Raw genomic sequence first — 24656 nt, 5'->3', positions numbered from 1 at the left:
ATAGTATCCTGTCAGGAGAGTCAGGGCAGCAGAGGAGATGGTACATCAGGGAAATCAGGTTCTGTGCTGAGACAGGTGGAATCAAGAAGGATGCCCCCCCCCAGCCAGTGAGATGGCTGGTGACCTCTGTTTGACCTGAGACCCACATGAACAAAGGAGAGAACTGTCTCCCACATACTGTCCTCTGATCTCCACCTGTGTAAAGTGGCACCAGTGTGTGCACGCAAAACCCATTCAGGTTTTTTTACCTGAACGTTTACCCTCTGAGGCCAGTGTGAGCTCCAGGGACAAATCCCTCCCCCAGAGCTGTGTGGTAATGAGAGAGCGAGCGAGCGTTTGTTGGGAATGAAGCCTGCAGTGGTCCTACATGTTCACAAACAGGGACTTGCTGAGTACATGGAGAAACCTTTGTCCTGCCATTACCTCCTCCCTGCAGAGGCTTCACAGAGTGGTGTAGCCCTGGGGCAGCCACTCTGCTGTGTCCTCTTCAGCATCTCCTCTACTTGTCCCAGCCACACACAGCTTGGTTGGTAGAGGATTGATTGTCTTTTGAGTCTCGTGTCTTGCTGTTACAGGGGGTTAGGGTCTGGCCAGGTGCTTTCAGGTTCTTGATGTCTTTATTTTATGAAATAAAAGGTGCACACAGATGCTAAAGAACCCAGATACCTCATTAAAAGCACAGCAATATACAGATCAGAAGATAATATCCTGTCAAGAGTGACAGTGGTTCACATGACTGAAGATACCAAGAGCCCCGATTGCCATTTGCGTCTTTCTTTTATGGGGTTCAACGGAAGGAGAAGCTTGTTTGCTGAGAGGTTTAGTGAGGGCGGTTCTTTTATTTTGATCGACAGGAGTGGATTATGTAATCTTTGCTCACTGTGCAAGTCCCTTCCCTTAGTGCATCTGATTTTAATCATAGGTACACCCAGCTCTGCCTAGGCATAAGGTGGCTCCTAGAGGATCTCTCTAAGAGGTCACTCAGAGGACAGAGTTTGTCTGTTGAGCAAGCACTTAAAATCAATCTGGGTGGGATTGGCTCTCAGACTGTGTTCCGGGATACACCTGAGTCAAAAGGGGGGCATTATTAATGGATTGCTAAAAGGAGCGACCTTGTTTCCATTGTTTAAAGTGGGTACGTGTACATCCAGCAGGTGGTGTTTCTAGGTTGCTAGGTGCATTTGGAAAGGGCAATGTGGATAGCCCAAACCAAAAGAGTTCCAGGTGGTGAAGCTGCCCTCTATGCTTGCCTGCCTCAATGCTACCACAACCTTGGGTCCTTCCCTGGCAGTTTAGAAAAGTGTTTCCTAACATTGCTCTCTTTTTCTCTTCTTCCCTTCCTTTCTGGAACTAGGCACCCACCCCCTGAAATCAGCAGCAGGTATCTTGAGAAGGGACCCTCTATATGAAGTTAGATCTCTTTCCTTCTACCTTGTGAACCTATGATGAAGAAAGGACCTATGCTGCCCTTTCACAGGTTGGGCCCTTGAGCCGGGATAGAAATTGCTGGTCCCTGATGCCCACAGACGTAGATCTCCAAAAGCTTTGACAGACACCGCTGAAGTCGTCAGAGAAGAAGAAACTTCAGTTGAGAAAACCCTCCCATCAGATTTGCATAGAGGCAATCTTGTGGGGTGTTTTCTTCATTAGTGATCAGTGTGGGAGGGCCAATCCCACTGTGGGAAGTGCCACTCCCACGTCACTGGTCCTGGATTGCGTAGGAATGAGCAGACTAGGCAAGCCAGGAACACGTCAGTAGGCAAGCCTCCTCACTCTCAGTTCCTGCTTCAGGTTCCTGCCTTGAGTTCCTGCCCTGACTGCCCTTGATGACAGGCAGTGATGGGACTTGTAAGCCAGACAAGCACCTCCCCTCCCTCAGGTTGCTTTTGGTCACAGTGCCTTTCTCAGGGCCATAGAAACTTAGCTAAGACACAGCACATGTGTCCGTGTGGAGACAGGGAGGAGGGAGGGCATGCGCAGTTGGGAAAGGGACAGACCGTCCTACACAGAGTTTTCTCCCCCTCCTCTTCCTTTCCAGGCAGATGGCTTGTAAGCCATTTACCACGTGATCACTAGTAACAAGGTCCACACTTGCCGTGTGTTTGAGATTAGTGAGCATCAGGCACCAGGTGCAGCCCGGAGCCCCAAGTTCACTGAAGACCACAGGAAAGCTTCCGCTTATATCCAGACTGACTTTTAAAATAGTAACCTAATTAGTTTCCGTATACAAGTTATGAAATGAGGTAGGACAGTATCCCCATGGAGAGACTGGACATGCTTCAGTGTGCATGCACACACGTGTACACACACACACACACACACACACACACACACACACACACACAACAGAGGTCAAGAACCTTAGCAAAGTTAGAAGGCTCCCAGGCACTCGGGGAGGAAGAGCATGGTCACCTAATGCCCTCTACCCCCCCTCCGCCCCCCCACCTGCTGCTTCCCAAGGCAGCTGACTCTCTGACACAGTAACAGTGTTTGAAGGCTAAAGTTGTGTCCTCTGAAATCATCATCAAGCCCGGCCCATTTCTGATTTTGTTAGAGATTTGGTTGGTCTTCCCCTCTAGTGCAGGTGGGGGACGTGGGTTTGTGTGTGCACATTGAGGGCTTTCTGGGGTGTGGAGGGGGCTGTGCGGCCATGTCAGTGTTGAGTTCTGAGGAACCGAAGAAATAAGTATGAAAGTACGGCACGCATGGGTTTATCCTGTGCGAGTGTGGGGCGGGGGGGCGAGGTGGGGGTACGGTAACCCAGCCAAGAGCCTTTATCTGTTTAATGTAGCAGAACTCGACCGCAGGAAACCCAACTCTGTATTAGCATATCACGAAATGTGCAGTGCAGCTGCCCGGGAATGGCCGGTTTATTATTGCTAGGGGCTGTCCTGGGTTATGATCTGGAAGAATTTGAATCGCCCTCCACATTTTTTTCCCCGCTCCCGTTTGATTTTGGCAGTAGCAGAAGAAGAGAGTATTCCCATGAGATTCAATTATTTCCCTTCAAAATCCTCTTGGACTCATAATGGCTATTAAAAATGGAAGGCACCCATATCTCATGCCATTCAGCTTAACTGGTAATTAAAGTGCAATTAAATTTTCCACGGTGTAGATTGTGTCTGTTTTTTTCCAGGGGAATTACAAACCCTGAGCCCTTGAGAATTATAGGATTAAGCTATAGACATTTAATAATTCAACTTTGATCCGATGCCGCCACTGATGGGCCTCTAAAAGGGAATGGGGGTGTGTGAAGTGTTGTTCTGTTATTAATGGTGAATTTAAATTTTGTTTGGTTTCTTAGAGACCAGAAACTAACCAGCAGGCTATGAAGTAAGGCCATTGCAAGTGTAGTTTCGACTTGGCAGTGGCCACTATCCCCAGTACAAATGAGCAATTACCTTTCTCCTGCCAGGCCAGTTTCCCTCAAGTAGTTTTGTGCAATTTGGGACATTCCTGAGTTGTCACCAGTGAACAGGCATCAGCACTTGGCCGGAGTTTGGAGACAGAATTGCTTGGCACCTCGGTGGCCTTGGCCAAATGTCCATGGCTCACCCTCCCTCCCCCCCCCCGCCCACTTGCCTACATTTCTTTCTTTGTTGGTTAAAAATGATTTTGCGGAGCAGGATTGTGGCGTTAATCATGTTTTGAATTCTGAAAAACATTTTGCTTTTCTGAAACCACGCCCTCACCAGATCTTTGTGTCAGAGAGAGCAGTCTAGCTGGAAAGGGCCTTTTCCTGCAGCCCACCAGCAGCAAGACACTCGTGTCCAGTGCCGCCGCCTGTGCCAGCAGCTTCTAAGAAAACAGACGTACCGCAGCTTACCACACAGCATACTCTTGATTGGTGGTGATTACAGACACTATCCTCAGTCCTGATGGGTGGTGATTGCCATCCTCAGACACTATCCTTGGTCCTGACTGGTTGTGCTTGCTGCCCTCAGATACTATCCTCAGTCCTGATTGGTGGCAACTGTCAAATACTTTTTTCAGTCCTGACTCATCTCTAATTCTGGGGGAGATAGGACTCAGTGTCTCCTAAATCTGTTACAAAAATTCATCTCACAGAAATCTCATATGTAGGGCCTGGGGATGCTCAGTCTGTATAGGGCTTATGACAGGAGCATGAGGGCCTGAGTCCAGATCCCCACTACACACCAAGAGACCTGCTGTGTGTTTGCACACACACACATACACAGAGTGGGGGTGGGGGAGTGGAGAGAGAGAGAGAGACCATGTCTCAAATTGGCAGGGTATGAGTTTAGTGAATGAAGACAGTAGGCCATGATTTATGGTATTGTGTTTGCTGTCAATCCAACAGATTTTAATGCCTGCATTGCCTACATCTCCACTGTGGAACCCAAATGTGTTCCTCTCCTTTCTTCTTCTTCTTCTTCTTCTTCTTCTTCTTCTTCTTCTTCTTCTTCTCCTTCTTCTCCTTCTTCTCCTTCTTCTTTTTCATTTTAAATTTAACTTCTGTGAGTAGCAAATAAGTTGAATCACTCAAAAGACTCCTAATTCTTAGTGTGCCCCAGGAACTACTACTGAGTTCTCTGGCACATAGTAGGCACTCAGTCTGTAGATGGTCGCAGGGATGAAAGGAATCTCCCAGATGAATTAGATGATGGTGTCATTTATCCTTCCATCTAAGTCGGTTGTTCAGTCCTTAGGGTGGTAATAAGAACGTGGGAATATATGTCGTACTAGAGCTATATAGATTCTAGAAGTAGTGTGCCCAGGCCTGGGTGTATTTGCCAGGAAGAACGCCAGACCCAACTCCTACACTCCCTCACAGACCAGCACAGCAGCACAGAGCCAGCTTATATGGGAATGGCTCTGAGATGGCCTGGGCCTGGGCCCATGGCTAGGATGAACACTGAGTACTGGGTTTTGAAATTGTGACTAATAAATTGTTAGAAAGCCAACTACTTCTTGACTCCAAATTTTCTTTGGTGGGTGCCATAGATTTGGGCAATAAACTGAAATCAATCTTTATTAGTTGCCCAAAACAGACCCATTAGAAGAGCAAAATTTATGCAGAAAAATGTGGGACCCAGCTGAGCCTCTGGCCATTGCTTCTTGCGTGGCAAATACTCAGCGTGGTTCAGAAAAGACTGAAAGGGCTGAGAAGCATCGAGTCCTTGCCTAATATTTTATCAGAAACCCATAAGGACACTCTAATAAATTTAATCCTTAACAAATAAGAGTTTGCTCATTCCGGGCCAGGTTTACCTCATTCCTTGTGCAGTTTTGCATGGGTCTTTACCCTGTGGTTTCTTGTCTATGGTAAGGACATACCAAGTTTGTCTTTCTTATATCCTGAGGATTGGAATAGCCTGATTCTTGCCGTCTCTGTGGTAGATCGAAGCATAGTTGTTGAATTCACAAGTGAAAGAAATTTCCGCGTATATTTGTCCTGTTTGGACAGGCTACATATTCTTTTCTTTCCCCCTTGCTCTTTGAATCTTGGAAAAGCTCCTTATCATGTGTTTAAGTACCTCTGCCTTGACTCCATGAATTCGGGAATCAGAATAGAAGCCTAAACTCTTGAATTTTGAATATGTGATGTGTCCTGCCTACTGTGTGAACATTTTAATAGTGGTTGTGGCACTGGAAGGTTTTGTATGTTGTGGCTATTCCGTGTGTTTGGATATATGAGGGTGTGTCGCTCTGAAGATATCTGTTAGCTCGTATAACAAGGAAGTCCATGAGTGTCCGGCTTCGGGAATGGCTGCATCCAGAGCTCTGAAAACACAGCAGGATACAGTCTGTCTGGATCTCCGGTTCTTCTTGAGTCAGCCCCATAGTCAGGCGTACTGGACTTGAGGATTTTTTTAAAACTGATGATGCGCACGTTGGTCATTTTTCTTCTAACATTTGCTATCTCTAGAAGTAATTTGTCCTTTTCCTTAAGAGCCTTCTGTTCTGGAACCTCCCAGAAGGAATTCCTTCCTTGTCCCGTTGTGGCCAGACTCTGCATTTAGACCGTCATTCATCTTTTCTGCTGGCATCCCCCGCACATGGAGACTGGCAGGACTCCCTTTTCTCTAGCCATCTCGGGTCTCTGTGCAGCCTTCACTCTCTGACACCATTGCTAATCCACCATTTCTGCCAACTGAATTGGCATGTTCGTGCAGCTCCGCCCAACTAGCAGGTCTGGAGTGGCAGGGGTTCTCAGCAGCAGCAGTTGCGCAAAGGAAGCCTCGCATTAATTTTTGCATAGATGGTTTTTCTCATTTTGTTGTTGGTGACTTGTTCCTGGCCTCTCTCCGGACCCTTGGTGGGATGTGTACACAGCTGGAGGCAAATAGTAGTGTTGGAACATATGGTAAGCCATTCATAACGGGGTCCTTTGCCCAAGATGGCGGTCTTCCCTGTTGCTGGTGGAGGTTCTGCATGCCAGTCTGGAATTTCACATTAAATTAGCTTCTGTGACTCCAGTAATGAAGAAGGATAGGACTATCCAGGCATTGCCGAGAAGCTGGTCTGTGTGTGTCAGGGCAGTTAGAGAGGACGATAGAATTTCAGAGCCAGAAAAGACAGTCCAGAGACAGACCCCTGCTTCTTGGATGATGCTGTCATGACTCAGTGCACTAAGGAATTTGCCCATAGCCAGAACTGGTTAAGAAGCCAGAGGCTCTTGGTCCTGGCCCATCTCCTGTCTCAGTCATCATCCCCCAAATCAATGCTGCCTTCCAGAGGGGACAGTCAGATGAATTTCCCACCTTCTTTGTAGCTGCTTTTGTGGAGGCACGTGAGAGCGTATTGGAAGCTGTGGGCACCTTAGCGTCTAAAACATGGTTATTTCTGTCTCTAGTGCTGCAATGCTTCTACTTGGGAAGATGTATGATTTTTAAAAAGAAATCAATATTGTAAAAATAACAACTTTCTAAGAATAAGTGTATATCATAAAATGGGTAAGAGATTCATATCAAGTAGCTATTTTGTAAATTCTTTATGTTGTTTTAAAATTAATTAATCAATTTTATGTATATGAATGTTTTGCCTGCATATATGTCTACCTAGTGCCCCCAAATGCCATAGATGTCCAAACCCCTGGGACTGAAATACAGATGGGTGTGAGCCATCATGTAGGTGTGTGTGTGCTTTGAACTCAACCCAGGTCCTCTGGAAGAACAGCCAGTGCCTTTAACCACTGAGCCATCTCTCCAGCCTGAATTTTTGTAAACTTTTAAAAATAATCATCCTATGATTTCTGGCTCTCTGATGTTAGGATTTATGCTAGAACCTCAGGAGACTTGTAGCAGTTGGCTTTTGAGGACCTTGTGACCATTATAAACTTCCAGAATCCCTCCTTGGAGGCACTACTACCTCACACCTCTCTCATTCTTTAGGTCTTATGTAGTTTTTCTTAATGAAAGCTCACACTGGAAGCAACTCAATTACAAAACCGCATCACCATGGCCTAGGTTGACAGCCAGGGTGACATACTCGCACAGGCAGCTCACCAGGATGCTGCCGTCTGTCGGTTAGCCAAAGGGAATGATTGACAGGCAGAGCAGGACCTTCCTGAGGGTCCGCAAATGACATTGCTGTGTTCTGTAAGAAAATGGTCTGGTGTTGTTCAAAGTCAGCTTTTGATTCGGGTGGTCTCTGTTTCGGTTTAGGTTTTATGACTCTTTGTTTCCTTCCTGTGACATGATTTTGTTGGTGGTGGTGTTTATTGAGTCCCCAGCTGGAGTAACTTAGTCAAAGCTGTAGGCTCAGTTTTAACTTGGCATCGTGGCTTAGCCTTAGCCCAGTCATCTAAACTGCGTCTTATAAGTTCCTGATTCTACCACTCTTTGTGTGAAGGAAGGTTCCTTCCATAGCCCTTTGGTCTTCATTCGGGGTGACTCTGAGAAAGCGGGGATCCCCTCTTCCTGAGTGGGTTCGTTGTTGAGCTCAGTAGCAAGCAGAAGTCAGCCCTCCTGAGCCTTGCAGCTGTGCAGGTTTGACCAACTTGTCTTCAGTATCTTCAACCATAGCTAAGGATGCTGAATCGCTCCGGGCCACACTGGCTCCTTCAAGTGCCCTGCGACCCCAGACACTCTTCTAGAAAGTTTCTCAACCACTGTGGTGTAATTCACCTTGTATCAAATCTGCTACTCCCTTTATTGACCTCATTATTGTTTTGTTTTGTTTTTCTGAAAATTCTTCTACATAAAAAAAGCATTTGGCACATTTTAGAAGTCTAACTATTTTAAATGTTTGTAATTGGTCCTGGTATAATGTAGCACAGCCCAGGAAAGTAAACTTCTTTATGGTCGTGTTCTCTAAGTGGAACTGTTTATTGGGCTCCTCCTCCAGAAACTTGCCTATAAAAGCCAAACAAGACCCAGTCAGTTTTTTCTCTGCACAGTATTTCCTAGTTTTTCAATTCCCAGGATCTTCTGTAATGGGCAAAGAATTTGCTGGGAATGACCCCACCCCATATGCTAATGACCCCACCCCATATGCTAATGAAATTCAGTGGACACCAAGATAAGCAGGGCCTGTTGTGTTTTGCCTCCTCCCATTAATCTATAGTCCTGGCGGCCAAAGGAAAATGTTGTCCTTGGCAATCTGATTTTTTTCCCACTCCCCAAGGCCTGCACTGTGGTACATCTCAACCCCCTTGTGGTTCTGGAATGTCCACAGCTTGCTGGCTGGTCCCTATTACTAACTGAGCGAAAGCTTCATTCTTTTCTTATGATTGTGCACAGATCATTCTTCAAGAAGAAAGTTTTCATGAGTTGGTATTCCAGATGTCCCCTTTCTCAGCCAGTGTGATCTGCAGAAGAGACTGGCTTGTTCACAGAGTCACATCTGCATGCTAGATACAGCACTGTAGCTTTTAAAAGTCATACGTGAACCTTGTCAGCACATAGCTAAGCATGTCGTGTGAGCCTCAGACAATAGTGATATGATTGCAGGACATAGCATATAGTTATAAATTACACAAAGGAAGGAAAGACACCGTGTCATGGGATCTTCATAGTAGGCCCATAGGAGGGGCTGCCGTAGCCATGACCCACCATAACCAACCTGAGTTCATCCTCCTGAAGAATATGAAAAAAGTAGGGTGTCTTATTCTGGGGGACCTTAGGATGGCGGGCTTTCTGCTGTCACCTGGAAGCAGAGGGTCTTAGAAATCAGAAAGCAGAAGCACAGAAGGGCCACTGAGGAGTAGCAGGGTCCCTAGCAGCTCGGTGTGTCCCCTCCTGTCCTGCCATGTAGGCGTAAGCCAGACCCACCTGCCCACTCTGCTGTGAAAGGCCCTTGTTTCCAGCACATTGGCCAGTCATTGCCCAAGGCTGCAGAGAATCTTTTTGGTTCTTCCTTCTCTCTGTGAGAGACTCCTCAGGGAGCTGCCCAGTCCCTGTCAGTTCCATTCCTTGGGGCTCACCTCTGGTTATTAGCTTCATGGCGAACACTGCTGTAAGAGTGAAGTGAATGGGTCTTGGCTGGCAGGCATCTTCTTGCCTGTGGCCTGAGGAAGAACGCTCCTTGAGAACAGGCACGGAGGCTGTGTGACGGGAGGGTCAGGACAAGTGGTCCAGAATGAGGCTGGCCGGGTAGGTCACATCTTAGGTGGACGCTGCATAGCAGTCTCCTCTGGAGTCCTTGGGGTGATGGGAAGTGCCAGCTGCTCACACAGTTCCTGTGAATCCCAGCACGCATCTCTAGGTGAGGGATCCCACGAGCAGCCCTCTGGCTCACTATTAACAAACATCAGGGAGAAATTTGCCCAGGACAGGACAGACAGGACCTGTCAGCATTAGAGGCCAAAATACAAGAGCAATGGACCATCTATGGTCGTTTACTCTCATGGTTGATGTTCCAATGAGGAAAACAATTTCATTTGCATAATCTTGCTCTTCACTTAGTCGCTTCCCAGACTCTTTGCATTCTGCCATGATGCCAGTTTTACTGGAAGCGGGGTGGAGGGTGGGAGATGGAGGTGCTTCAAGACTGAAGCGTCTTCCCCCATGGAGAGTATAGGGGAGGCTGCCCAGTGTAACTAAGCTGCAGGCTCTGCTTGGTAAAGTCACTGACCCCAAACTCTGGGTCAAAGGAAGGGAACCAGGGGCTGACACATTTACCTTCAAACATCTGGATCCAAGAATCCCTCAGAGTTTCCTGGATTTTGAAATAGACAGTAACAACTGAGAGTTGCATATTTTTTTAAATAGCAATGCTTCCACTTTCTAGACTAACTCATTTCCCCTGAGGAACATTTGGCATACACGCATAGTCAAGAAAACTCTTCAGGTTTTTTTCACACCAAGCTGCAAATCTGAGCTGCTTAGCATCCTTGAACCCATGGCATGGAAAGTCTTACAGCTTTCGAAGATGGTAGAATTCTCTGGAAGACAGAGGAAACAGCCCTTGAATGAGAAGCATTAGCATTCTCTTGATCCAGCTCTTTTTCAGAACCCAGAAGCAATTGAGAAGTCCCATGTTGGCCCAACTTTGGAAACATGCCAGTCAGGACATTTGTAGCCCAGCCTTGGGCCGTTTCCTGTACTGCCAGAGAGCAGAGCCTCAGTCCTCACTGTTGTCCCTGTCGCTGGGCTGAGAGCTCCTTGTATATGACTGGGAGATAGCTCAGTAAGTAAAGTGCTCACTTTGTCATTGAGAAAGCAAAAGATGAATCTTTAGAGCCCAAACAAAAAAGTCAGGCATAGCCGTGTGTACTTGTAACGTGGAGATCGGTGAATCTCTGGGGCTCACTGGCCACTCAGCCTAGCCTACTCAGCCAAGTTTCATGCCAGTGTAAGACCCTGTCTCAAAAAATCAAAACAAACAAACAAAAAAGGTAGATGGTATTCCTAAGGAATGACACATAAGGTTGTCATCATCTGGCTCCCTCAATGTGTGCACGTATGTGTGTTTATACCCAGACGCATGTGTACCCACATACACTTGAACCTATGCATGTGTACACACACACACACACACACACACACACACACACATACAACCTATTGGTACTACTGCTGAAGCAGCTTCCTCTGGTCCCTGGTCCCTATCTGTGGGAGCTGCTTCAGTCTTGAGTTATTGCTACTTAGTGGCTTCTCCCCCTCACTTGCCTGTGACCTTCCCATTCGTACTGACTAATCAGAAACGTCTCAGGTCAGCAGACATTGGCTGGGCAGGGTGCAAGTGTATCACAGTGGTCAAAGAGTGAGTCACAGATGCAGAGGACATGGCAGAGTGAGGGACACTTCAGGACGCTCACAATCATTCCTAGCAAAAATGCTTCAGCATCTATGCATGGTGTATTTTGTCAGCCTGGACTCACTGGACTTGATCTGTAGTAGCGTTGAGGAGGCTGGGACTGATGTCTCCGTTCCTGCTGTCTGTACAAAGAAAAAAATGTATTTCTTAAGAAAATGATAAATCTGTAGGAAATGGCAGAGGCAATCTAGCCCATTCCTGCTGCTATTCCAGCATGCCACCCCGAATAAACATAGTTAATCATAGCTAGCCCCTTACTGTGTGCTAGCACAGTCCCACGGAGATTCTGGCTGGCAGTGTTGTCAGCCGCTGCTTGCTGCTGTTGCGCAGGTTCACACAGATCAATCTCCACTTTGTTAGGAGAATCCAGAGCTCCCCATTGCCATCCGTTTGGATGTTCTCTCGTCCCGCTTAGTCCTGTTTTGTAAATTTGTATTGCATTTTGTTTTCAATATAATGTTGGAATGACAGAATCTTTGATTATTGTACATCATTATTTAAGTGCCAGATAATCCCTCCGTCTTAGTCCTGAAAAGAGATCAGATGTCTCATCCCAAGAACCATGCTTCCTCTTTCCTTGTGGCACACTCTAGATTCTCTTGACCTTCAGATTTATGCATTAACTTTAATGTCCTTGATGTGTAAGGCTTTTTTTTCCCATCAATAGGATGGAAGTGTATCCTGTATCTGCTATTTGGGGGATATTGTGATTGCTTGTAATATGATCTGAAGAATATTGATCAGCTACTTAGAGGTGGGGCCACCAAGATGGAGCAATCAGAAAAGGAACATGTGAGGTCATGCTGTTTTACCTGAAAGGGAATGACTGAGGAGAGGATATGGGGAGTTCCTTCTCACCGTACATGCTCTGGTCCTGAGGGAAAGAAGATGGACCACAGAACAGATGCCGGTGATTGGCACACACGGGCCAAATGATGAGGTCAAGCCAGAGGTCAGGGACCCTCAGTCACTCAGCACAGTTAGAACGAGCTTTCAGGCCACCAGTAGACCAATGACAAATGGAGGGACATAGCCAGACCCCAAAGCAGGATGAACGCTCTGGTTTAGGAAAAGACCATGGAGCGGGACTGGGGCCACATCCTGGCTGCTTGGCTTTGGGCGACCACAGTGGACTTGCGGGCAGCCTGGCCTGTGGAGTGGGGTGAAGGCGAGGTACCCATGTCAGGAGGTGCAGATGGTGGATGTTGACCCTGAAATGATGGCTCCTGGGAAGCCTGTGTGTTCTTGAGGTACAGGATTCCTACGTGAGAGGATCCTGATGTGGGCTGAGATAGGATACCTTCCACCTTAGTGACAGACCTCCGTCCCTGTCATTGAGAGTAGGGTGTCTGAGCCACCACTGAGGAGTCCGTTCATGATGGGAAAAGAGGGCATCAAGAAAGACAGTGAAGACAGCCGAGAACAGTGAATCCATTCCATATGGAAACAAAAAAGTAGCCTAAAAGTCTTAAATATATTGCAAACACTTTTAAAGCAGAACAAATAAAATGGGAGAATTGAACCAATTAGAAAACTGAAAACTATAGTCAGCGAAATAAAGCAATGAATTTGTATGTTGAATCAAAAAAGAAAACTGAGGAATTTAGTTGGACAGAAAAAGAAATCTTTTTAAAAATTATTTTTTAAAAATAACTTATGGGCTAGAGAGATGGCTTGGTGGTTAAGAGCTCTTGTTGCTCTTCCTGATGCAAGGGAAGGGGGTGGGAAGAAGGAAGTGAAGGACAAGAGTAGCGCCAGGGCAGGGCGGACGAGGGACACTGAACAGGACAGCCATTAAGAGACTGGGCTAATGGATCTTCAGTGAGGCCTTCTTTTAAAAGAAGAGCAATGGCAATCCGAGAGGGCTAAACTGAGATGTGCCCCAGCACGTCCATGGTCAGGTGACAGTATGACTTCTAGAGTCTGAACAGAGACTGGGACGCCCACCAGGTCTCTTCCGGGCCTGAGCCTCGCCTGGAAAGCAGAGAGCCTTGGCACCGCTCCGTTCCTGCCAGCAAGTGAGGCCGCAGGTGGAAGTCTCCCGAGCAAACGTGCAGAGAGCATGCATGCTGCCTGCACCTCCAGAACACAAGCCTTTGCCAGGGACCGTTGCTCGGTGTGTGTCTGATATGTAAAGGGACATATTCATCACCATTGTGAGCCTGGCTGGCAGCAGCTACTGAGATGAAGGAAGAAAGCCAAAGAAACACTTAAAGGAGGTCCATGCCTTTGAACTTGATTTCTCCCCCAGGTCCCTCCCCTGCCCAGCTCCCCCTGCTCTATGTATCCCTCTCGCCTCCTTTGCTGCTACAAGGGTCACATTCTTAAAAAAATAAAATAAAAACAAAATAAAGCTGTGTGCTAGCCACAGACTGTTTGGCCTATTTATAAATCACAGCTTAGCAGTGTCTTCATGGACTCATTCTGTGCCCCTTTGGCCTGGCACCCCCAGAAAAGGATAAACCAGCAGAATGTCAAAATGCCATGTTTCCTGAGGGGTTCGTAGATGGAAATGTGTCCTCTTAGCTTTAACTAGGAGCTTGTTTGGTGCCTGTTATCACAAACAGACCTCTTTTGGGGTTGCGCCATGAAGATTAAGCATAAAAACTTAAAAAAAATCTGGTTGCAAAAGAATCCCTGGCTACTAACAGATCTAAGCATCCCCCACTCACCCCCCCCCAAAGAAAACCACGCTAGCACAGACTCACTTTGCAGTATCTTGTGTTATGTGACTTAAGTCAATTCATCAACTTTTGTGAATTTTAATTTTCTCACATATTAATGAGAATGTCTTCAATAATGTTTATCCCCCATACAGCTGGGGGATTCATTATGCAGAACTCAGTCCCTGTACCAGTACCCAGCTAATTGTAGGCCATGAATAACTATTTCTTAATGAAATGGACGAATGTCTAAAGCACTTGGAGGCTCCTAGGATGTAGACTTAGCTGCATCCTAAGCCAGCCCTTGGGCAGGACACTTTCTCTCCTGCTCCTCTTCTCTCTCTCCCCCTCCCTCTCCTTTCTTCTCCTTCTCTGTCTGTCTCCCTTCTCTCCCCTTCCCTCTTTCCCTCTCTTACACACACACACACACACACACACCTACACCTGTCTAAAATTAGACTTTTTATGAAGCGATCTAATTGTGTCGCTAAGCCTGGCAGTGAGAACTTCTCGGGAGGAAGAGCTGACTGTGGAAGGGAGTGGCTCAGAGGAAAGGGAGGGGGCAGGAATTCTGGAGGGACATAAACAGAAACATGACTGGGAAGGAAGACTGTGTTGGGGCACCAGGCAGGGTGAGGCTGGCAGTGCCATGCAGAGGCTCTGCTGGGGCTTTTCCAGTGGCTCCCCAAACACAGAAACAGTCTGGCTGGGAGATAGAAAGGAGCAGGTGAATAAATTGAATTTCTGCAGAGCCAGTCCCTCCTGATGCTCCTGGGAGTGTGCATAATTCCACTTCCCCCCCACTTCATCCCCTCCCCCATCCTCTTCGTCTCTGCTTTCTCTTTTCTAAGAGTTAGATAAAATCATTACCTTCAGAATATGATAATCCGCCCGGCAGAGCCCAGCTCCACAGCCCCACTCAAGGAAAACACAGACAGTGAGCATATAAACCTTGGTTGCCGACAGAGACACAGTGCCACTCTGCCCTGACTTTGGGACTCCTGCCGTTTCCATGGGCTCTTTGTAGTGTCCTGGTGTTCACAAAATAAGCCAAGCCACTGCATTAGCAAGCATTGCAAGCAGCCCTCTGAGGCCCAATGGGGGATTTGGAAGGATTCTGCCTGTGCTGACCAGACCTCTCTTCCTGGGTGAAATACCATTTTCCTTTTTTTTTTCCAGCTGACTTCACTCCCCGTCGAATGCCTGGAGCAATTTAGTAAAGGCTAGTGGTCAGGCAGAGGAGGTGTCGGTATTCTGGGGCATCTGGGAGGAGCTGCTTCCTCACAGTGCAGCCTATTAAATGGGGACAGACAGGGTGAGGAGCACCGTCACAGCTACGGCTCCTGCATTTCCTGCCGTCTAACAGCAACCGAATCCACTTTTGATTTCCCTGAAAAAGAATTTGTCCAGACATATAGAGTGGATTAAGCAGGAAATATCTTTACCTCAAAGTGGAAATAAGTATCCTGACTAGATGAAGCAGACTGCAGTCCCATTCTAGATTCTGATTGGGCCCCAAGTTTTATCTCAGCAATTTTGTGATTCTTGAAGATATTCAGCCACCTTAACAAAAATTGGCATGGTCTATTCAGATAGCTCAAGCCAAGCCAGAAACTCCTGATCTTCCTGCTTCTAAACTTAGCTTAGCCTCTGCTAGGAACTTCCTGTTAATTTGTCCCTGACTTTTCTGTAAGCGTTCCCATCCCTGGATGGTCATTGTGGCTCGGTTTGGAGTAAGACGTGGGTTGAAGTCACTTTCAGGACCCAATTTCATCTTTAAAAAACTTTGTTGCCCTTGACTCTGGCTGGACACTCCCCTGGACCTCATAATGCCAAAGCAGGTAGATCACAGTGAACCCCACGCATTGACTCAGCTGGTCTAGCATCCCTAGTGATGTGGGATTCATACGGCAAGCATAATAGTGGTATTTCTACAGCCGTGTCCTATACTCAGGATGCTCTTTAACTTCCCTTTTTAATCTACTCTTTGAGTTCTTTATGCTGTTTGAGAACCAGAATTTTGAACGGACTGTTCCCACTGCCCAAAATATTCTTTTTTTTTTCAGTCAATCCAATTTTGATTCATCTATCAACCTGTCCCCAACAAAAATCTCTCTTCTGGGAAGGTCCCTCTGGGTTAGAGTATGTCTGCCTGCTTTACGCCGTCCCGTTTTTTGTTAGAACCTTACAAGTGCTCCACAACTGTGGAGAAATGTAGCTACCTAACAAGGGAGCCTTTTCAATTGCCTTTGTGAGCACAGCCTTCTCTAAAGCAGGCTGGGAGGCCTTCGCCAAGGGAAGGAGACACCAGTAAGAAAGCCACTGGGAAGTCTTACACTGTCAACGGATGGAGGGGGAGGGGGAAAGACAAATGACGCTTATTTCAGAACGTTGATGTGTGCTGGCCAGGCATCAGGGCTGGACTTGACGAAGTGATTGTAGAAAGCATCGCTACTGTGGAATTATGGGATTCAAAAGTAATGGGAACTATATGCAAACAGCAGCCACAGAATACTCCAGAGAGACGGAGACAGAGTGGCTTTCCCCGCCAGCAGAAGTGAGCCTTTTAAAGCAAGAATAGCAGTAATTTGCACAAGTGTTAAAAATCTACTTCCAACTGTAAAATTCCTGAAATATCCCTAGCAAGGCAACGGCTCTGCGCGGGAGATGATGTGCAATCTTGAAAAGCAGTGAGAATGGGATGCGCGTTGTGAAGGCGCCACCCTAATGAGCACAGTTCTGCTTGCTCCTCTATCAGCCTGCTGGAGACCAGAGAAGTCTTCAGAGAGGAGCTGTGAAAGCCGAGTTCCTCCACGACGGGATTGTCGAGGACGATATGATTTGGCATTTCTCCATTTTCTCTGATTTTGTGCAGACAGTAGAAGACTGTCATAAATATTTTCTGCAAATGGTGTTATAGATGGAAACGCAGCTGGCAGAGAAGCGGTCTGTGATTTGCTGGGTGGCTAGATTCCGGGTCTTGCGTGAGAAACAACCATGCTGGCAGGTTCATTGGCTTCACATTTCTCCAGCACGCTTCTTTGTCTCTCACTTAAGTGATGAATTCAGTTCTGCCTGCGGACTCCTGGTGGTCGGGTAATGCTGGGCTACGGGGACTTCTGTGCGTAGTGGATTCGGGGCCCATTAGGGGCTATTGAAACTGATTGGAAATGTTACCGTGCACTGTTAGACGTTAAGCCAGTGCACAGAGCTGCCTAAGACAAAGCCGGTGGTAAGCGAGGTTTAGTGAGGCCTTGAGGTGGTTTGGGCAAATCATGTAGCCTCCTGGGATCTTGGCCTCCACATCCATGTAATCGTGGCAATAAAATGCAGTTTTTCCTAGTGGTCAATGAAGTTAGTGGCTATGAAATTGCCCCAAAGCACATGAAAAGCATACACTTAAGCACAATGTCATAACATAGTCTTTTGGCCCTGGCACCCAAACCCACTTTCTGTAACCCTCTTTACCTTCTTAATGTCCCATTGCCTTCACTGGCCCCAAGGTCACCACCAGTCTCTACTCGGTGCTTATCTTTGCACGACTTTGCTCTCCGCTGTCAATCTCAAGCTTAAGGAGCAGTTCCTCAAGAAAGAAACTTGGTCTGGCGAATTGGCGTACTTGGTAAAGACACTTGCTGCCAAGCCTGGTGACCGGAATTCAATCCCCGGGTCTCACATGGTAGGAGAAAACTGACTCCTACAAGTTGTCCTCTGACCTCCACACATCTGCCGCGGCACGTATGCTCCTCCCAGGTTAATAAGTATATTATCAATAAGTAAGTAATACAAGGGAAAACTTCGTATCAATTGAAATAATTAAAATTGTGAAATGTTATTTCATAATTTTATACTATTTTAGGAAGTATTCTAAAAAGTTCTGTAAGAAATACAGGAGCACAGGAGCAGGATAAGTCCCTATAATGTCTGTGCACAGGTCGGAACGGAGGATGGGAGTGAAATACTCTCTAAATTATCCTTCTGAGCCCCGCCCCAACCCCAGGAGGAGACACACTAGAGCATATTAGAAAAATTTTATCAACCCGAAGAATCATTTATGTGGGTGGTGGAATGCCCTTTAACTGTTGTGAGATGCTCTCAGACAAGCGGGCCATCTAGCTGAGGCTCCAGATGTCATGGAGCAGGGAAGAGACATCTATGCTACACTCTCTCTGTCATTCAGACCCGGGAAGTAAATGGAGGGAGGAACTGATTGTTTTCTGTCTGTGCATTTGGGAGTGGTTTCTTGAACAGCAGTGAGTGACTGCAGCAGATCCTATTGAGCTGTAAGTGGCTGGGACTCCCACACTGGGCTTCCTGAGGAACAGTGGAAACCTGACGACTAAGGTCATGAAGAGACATGCCCAGGACTTAGAGGGTGTTGTCTACACTGGATCTTTTGTCTTTCCATACAAGTTTTAGAATTCTGTGGATTATATATACACAAACTCTTATTGGGATTTTGGTAAGAATTGTTTGACCTGGTGGATCAGCATGGAGGGAGTTGGTGTCTTTCTCGGCCTTTCAGCATGTGAACCCAGTATGGCTTTCCATCTTGTTTAGATCTTTGATTTATGTTTTGCATTCTGTAATTTTCAGCATATGCATATTATACCTGGCATGTTTTATATATGTATATTTTAGCATATTTCTTTATATATAAAAATAATTTTGTCTGCTCTTTGATTTGGGTTTTCATGTATTTGTTGTAGAAATTAAATATGCGGTTAATTTGTGTATACGGAATTTCTATCGTCTGTACTGAATTCAGTTGTTCCCTTCTGGAACAGTCTGTTTTGTTTTATTGAACCAAAGATCCAATCCAAGGTCTTCTATATGCTACCACTAAACTATATCCCTCGCCCTCTTTGCCCTTTTAATTTGAGACTTATTGCCCAGGCTGGCCTTGAACCAGTCTGTATCCCACCCAGCCTTAAACTTCTAGTCCTCCTGACACAGGCTCTCGTGTATCTGGGACTGCAGGTCTGTGCCACCAAGTCTGGCTTCTTGGGATGATTTTAAAACTTGCTTGGTATTTTCTGTCTGTTTTCTACCTATTTTAATCTTGTAATCTTAATTAGAGACATTTTCCTCCCTTCTCATCTGTATCATGCCCTCTTCTTGTCCCATCTGACTGCCCTGGTCTCACTTCGGTACTGAGTTACGTAGAGTGGAGTGGTGACAGCGGACATCCTTGTGTTAGCATCAGTGTTAGAGAAAAAAGATTCAGACTTCATGGCTGCCAGTGACATCATATGCCAGCTGCCCTTTGTCCACGAAGTTCAGCTGTTTGTAAGTGTGCAGTTCAGGGTTTTATAAATGTGTAAAAGTCGTACTGGAGGCCCTGTAATCAATATTTGAGAATATTCCTCCCCTGCAGTCCCTGTTCCCTGACTCAGCCTAATCAGCTTCATAGGTGCACACTCTACTGTCTCTGGGCTTTTGCTTTTTCTCAGAACTGCATGTCAATGAAATCATACAGGGTGTCTTAGTTAGAGTCACCATTGCTGCGATGAACCAGCTTGACCGAGGCAGCATGGGGAGGAAAAGGCTTACTCGGCTTATGTTTCCATGGTTATCATCAAAGAAGTCAGGACAGGAACTCAAGCAAGACAGGAACCTGGAGGCAGGAGCTGATGCAGAGGCCATGGAGGAGTGCCGCTTTTACTGGCTTGCTCCCCATGGCGAGTTCAACCTGCTTTCTTAAAGAATTCAGGACCACTGGCCCAGGGATGACCCCACCCACAATGGGCTGGGCCTCCCCCATCAATCACTAATTAAGAAAAAGCCTTACAGACTTGTGTAATCCCTGTTTTACAGAGGCATTTTCTTAGTCCAGCTTCCCTTCTCTGGGTGACTCTGGCTTGTGTCAGGTTAACAGAAAACTAGCCAGCACACAATGCACGCTCTCCTTTGACAGCTCTCACTTCAGAGGTCCGCCATACTACAGCCACCTCTCCATTCCTGCCCGCTGCTGATCAGGGACGGTTTCCCATTGGATCCATTGGTTTGGGAGACACGAGGCTTGTTCTTCCCTCCCGCCAGCCCCACAACCATTGCACCATCTTACTTCTCAGGGCCCTTCCAGCTCTTACCTTCTCACAGCACGTACTACATTTTTTTAACAGACTAACATTTTACATACTTTTTTCAAGAAAGAATAAGGGTGGTCCCTAGCCTGCTACGGTATTTGAAACAGAATGGAAACAAAGTTTCTCAGATTTGAAAAGGTTCAAATAAATATTTTTAAAATCTTAGAAGAATAAATGTTCAGACTCCAATTACAGGTTCTTCCCAGTACGGTAATGGCAGAATGGCTCAGTCATGTCAGTGTGCTCAGCTCCCAAGAGGCTTCAGTGGTCACACTCAGCTTCAGAGCTGGCTTTCCTTGCCTGTAGAGTAAGAGAGAATAAGCTGTGGGGGACCAATGAAAACGTCCTGGTAAAAATCACATTCCCATGTTCTCTCCAGGACTCAATATCTACCGTTTATCCCGGCTGGCTTTCATAAAACACGTAAAAACAGCATCAAATATTCGTACCTTAAAATGGTGCTGCAGGATCTGCAACAGGCTCGAGAGAGGCAAAGGACGGTCGTGTCACTATTAGGACTGTTAAAAAGAAAGCTACTAACATGAAGTGGAATGTGGTCCCTTCTGCCCGGACATTCTGTCCAGTTTGCAGGACAGTTTCCCTACTTTGCATCATAGTGTTGGTGGGCAGTGGGGGGGCGGGGGAACAGGTTTGGCAGAGGGAAGAGGAAACCAGGACAGAAATCCAGCCCTTGGTGAAGAGTCAGCCAAATCATTTGGTGAGATAGGAGCACATCCAGGGTGGTTGGACCACGCATAAATACAGAGACAATCTGAAAGTTACAGATGTAAGCCATGGGCACTCAGTTCTCAGTGTCTTTAAAGAAACGTCAGAATCCAGACATCCTGGCTCAGAATTGTCACCTGTTTGCGACTCTGCCTGTGCATAGAAGCAGCCTGGCTGTCCCAGCCTCAGCCAGGCTCTCTGTGTGGACACACATTCACCCTGAATTTAGAAAGAACAGTCAAATGGAGAAAGGACCCAAACAAGCCTTTTGGCTCTTGGGAAATAAGTCACTTACACTCTGGGCCAACTATGGGAGTGGGTGTGGAGCTGTCTACTGGAGCATGGGTAGCCTCTCCAGGATCACTTGCCAGAAAGAAACTGACACTTGTTCCACCAGCAGCCGTCAGTTGCCAATAGTTCCCAGGCAAGCAGCAGGACTTTGTGAGCCCTGTCCCCCTCCAGGCTAGGATTTGGGTTGACTTGCTATTGAGCAGGTCTGGAATGTGCCATCACAGGTCATGTGTGCTGTGACCCTGTGGTGCCCAGCAGATCCTGTTTTGGTGTAGATGTCACCTACCTCTGGTTCCTATCATCTTTCTGCCCCTCTTCCACAATGACCATTGTCTATCCTTATTTTTTAAACTATGCAGCAATGTCAAGCGATTTTTCCGTGCCCTGCAACTAATTAACCCATATTTATCAGCCCTGAGGGATATAAGAGTTTGTGTTTGAATATTGTTGTACGCTTTCCCAGTGCGTACAGCACTATCCTGTCGCTCTTCTAGACCTGGGCAGTGGTGAGCGACATGGTCACAAAGCTGCTGCAGCCCTCTTCTGTCTCCTTCTCTCTAATTTGCTGCTTTGCAGTCCAGGCTCTGCTCCGGGGCCTGGACATTTAGACTAAACAAAAAGCTTCTTCGGATTCTTAAAAAAAATAATTAGAGACTCATCTCAACAATGGACGATACACAAATGACCCCTGACCATCAGATCTGCAAGAATAAGAAAGCCCCACCTTTCGGGCAAAGGGCCTACTTGGAAGTGTGTAAGAGACGTGAAACGTGAGATGTGTTATTGTGTGTACAGAAGCGGTCCTGCTCACTAAGTTTGTGGCATAAAAGAAACCCAAGAAAGACTTCATTGTACTGTTGTCAGGTCCCGTTACAGTGTGGCTCTGTGAGCGTTCTTCTCACCCTAAGTAAAGTGCACAGAGGTAACAGGGACACATCTGACGTTCCCGGTGCCGTGGGACGCTGGGATCCCGTGTCATAGGTTCAGTAGGAGTTGAGGGTTTGAGGCGCAAGTGGGCATCCCAGCTGCTGTCCCCAGTGCCGGGGATGGTCCATCCACTCGGCGATTAGCAGCTTTCCGGACTAATAGTGTGGGTTAAGTGAGGCCACGGTGAGGGCTTCTTGGGCAGCGTGCTCTGTCTTTCCTCTCTGGCTTTGCTTCCTGTTAGAGAGGGAGCAGGAGAAGGAAACAACCGAAAAGTTATTTGTTACAAATCAAAGCTTCCCTGTCACAAAGACATAAATAAGTTCCTTACAACAGCTGCTTTAAATTAAACAGAGCCTGGGGCACATAGGAGGAGCCTGAGGCCACTCACAGAGCCGTCCCAGTTACCCATGGTGTCTGACGCTGATTCCTCCCCGTGAATGGAGTCCCAAAGCCGAGTATCTCAGTATTGAGTGCAAGCTGCTGCTTCCGCCATTTTACCTGTCAGGTCTGTGTCTGGAACAGAGTGGGGAGCGCTGCACCCCACTCACTGTGTGATTCAATTTGATTTAAGGCTCAGAATGTAATAAAACACCAGCACCTTTGGAGACTTGTGGCTATAGGAGTCTGTTTTGCCCTCCCTCTCTCCCTCCCTCCCTCCCTCCCTCCCTCCCTCCCACCTTTCCTCACTTCCTTCCTCATTAAAGATAGAATTGTAATACCTGCTTTTCGCACCACGTTCTCAAGATTTCTCATGGGGTGGGATTGTCTCCAAGCTCATTTTCACATAGAAGATGTGCAGTACTTCCCCAAGGTACCTGCTGCTCCGGAGGCTGTAGTCAAGCAACCCCATCAATATAGTCAACCCAAGGTTGTCTGTAGCCTGTGAGCAGTGAGCCTACGTAAACACTGTGGAGGCTCGAAAAAGAGAAGGCGTCACCATCTCTGAAGGGAGAATGACCGGGGTACTTTTGGTTTGGTTCAATTAAGGAAACTGTCAGACATTTATCGGCTGCAGTAGTAGGATGACCCTTCATACCCGGTGCCCGGCTCCTGTTATGTTAGCCCTTACCTTCCCAGCTCTTTCCCATTGGTGAACTGTCTTCACGACACAGTCTCTTTGAATCTGTCTTGCTGTCTTTTATTATTTGTGAAATTTCTCACATTCAGTGCTTCGGACTTTGTTCTGCCCCACTTCTTCCCTTCTTTCCTCTAATATCCCAGCTAGCATGCATTTCCCTCCTATGAATTATGATAAATACATCCATTCGTCCTGCATTCCAGTTTGCAGATCCAGGACTAATCTGATCTTAAATTATTAAGTTATCACTTCTACAGTTTCTGTTGCCAACTTTTATATAATTCTAATCTTTGTTAATATTCTTCCTTATTATTTAAATTTTGAAATATGCTAATTATTGTTGTTTTGCTTGTTTGAGACAGGGTCTCTCTACTTAGCCCTGGCTGTCCTGGAACTCTCTGTGTAGATCAGGATGCCCTCATACTCACAAAGATCCGCCTGCTCTGCCCCTTGAGCTGACACGCAGATTAAAGGTGTGCACCACCACACCTGACATATTATGGTTCTTTTAACAGTCTCTGCCAGAACCTAAATGTTTTCTACAAAGGTCTGTTCCTCTGTGTGTGTTCCCTCTCCCTTGGTCTTCTGACAGTTGTCTTCTTGTGCGCCTGGTTAGAGTTGTGCTGACTGCAGAATATCCTACAGAGAAACCGAACAGACAGCTCGAGACTTAGATGATGCTGTGTCACTCACAGAAGCACGTTTTTACCGCTAACAATCAAGATAAAAAGGTATCATCTTAATTCAGACAAGGTTTGGATTAACTGGTTCATTCTGCGTAGCGGCGGCTCCATTTCTTGTCTACCACACTATTCCTGGTCGCAGTCCTTTGGGAGCACTGATGGAAGTCTTATTGAGTCCTCAGTGTGGGTCACTGTGTGCCCTGTCGGTGAGGCCGTCAGAGCCACTGCACTGCTGATTGGTTTGCCCGGCCCTGTCTCTCAAAGCTACAAGGATGAGCTCTGCTCATCAGCCTCACCTCCCTAAGCTTCCAGTCCTTTCCACAACTGTGAGCTGTTAGGACCCTGCTGCTCCCCATGGTCTGGCTTGCCTTCAAACAGGGTTTTAAAGATATTTTTACCACTTTTTTCTTGTTCGTAGCAGGAGTTGGTCTGGAGCAAGCTAATCCACCATTGCTGGGAAGCGGGATTCTGCCGCAGATACTTAAATCACATCTCAGACAGACATTACATCATTTAACACAAAACAGGTGGACATTCCCTTAATGCTCAAATGCCATCGCTGCTCAGATCTCCTTCGATATCTGAGAAAGGCCTTCGAATCGTTGCTCCGTTTGAATCGAGATACACCAGGCCTGCACAGTACATGTGCTCGTTACATCTATTAAGTCTTTTTAAATCCCAACTGTTCTCCCCTGTCATCTCTTCCTTTTCCTTCCATGACCTGTCAAGGACCCTGCATTGAGCGCCGTGGGTTCCCACAGCCTCAGTGCAGCCAGCCGCTTCTACGCTCTCCTTTATCGCGTGTGTTTCCCATAAAGTGGAATCTAACTTTATGGGCTCCATTAGATTCTGTTTGGGTTTGTTGGTTTCTGTTTGGTTTGGCAAGGATGCTGTATAGGTAATGCCAAATAATTCTAGCCGCGTCCCATCAGACAGCACTCCATGTCTGGTTGCCCCACGCCCAGTGACTGATCAG

At 46.8% G+C, this 24656-nt stretch overlaps 1 protein-coding gene across 1 annotated transcript in view; it reads left to right on the top strand.

Annotated features, from left to right (window-relative positions):
- The window catches only part of Smyd3 (SET and MYND domain containing 3), a 562325-nt gene that overhangs the window by 517189 nt on the left and 20480 nt on the right, over window positions 1-24656 (top strand). The gene's annotated exons all lie outside the window — the stretch shown is intronic.

This window comes from Microtus oregoni, unplaced genomic scaffold (assembly GCF_018167655.1).
Source record: "Microtus oregoni isolate MIOR12 unplaced genomic scaffold, Mior012 000047F_ref0000412, whole genome shotgun sequence".
In the NCBI taxonomy this organism is placed as follows: Eukaryota; Metazoa; Chordata; class Mammalia; order Rodentia; family Cricetidae; genus Microtus; species Microtus oregoni.
Note: the sequence above shows the minus strand (reverse complement) of the source record. Positions and strands in the feature narration are given on the sequence as shown.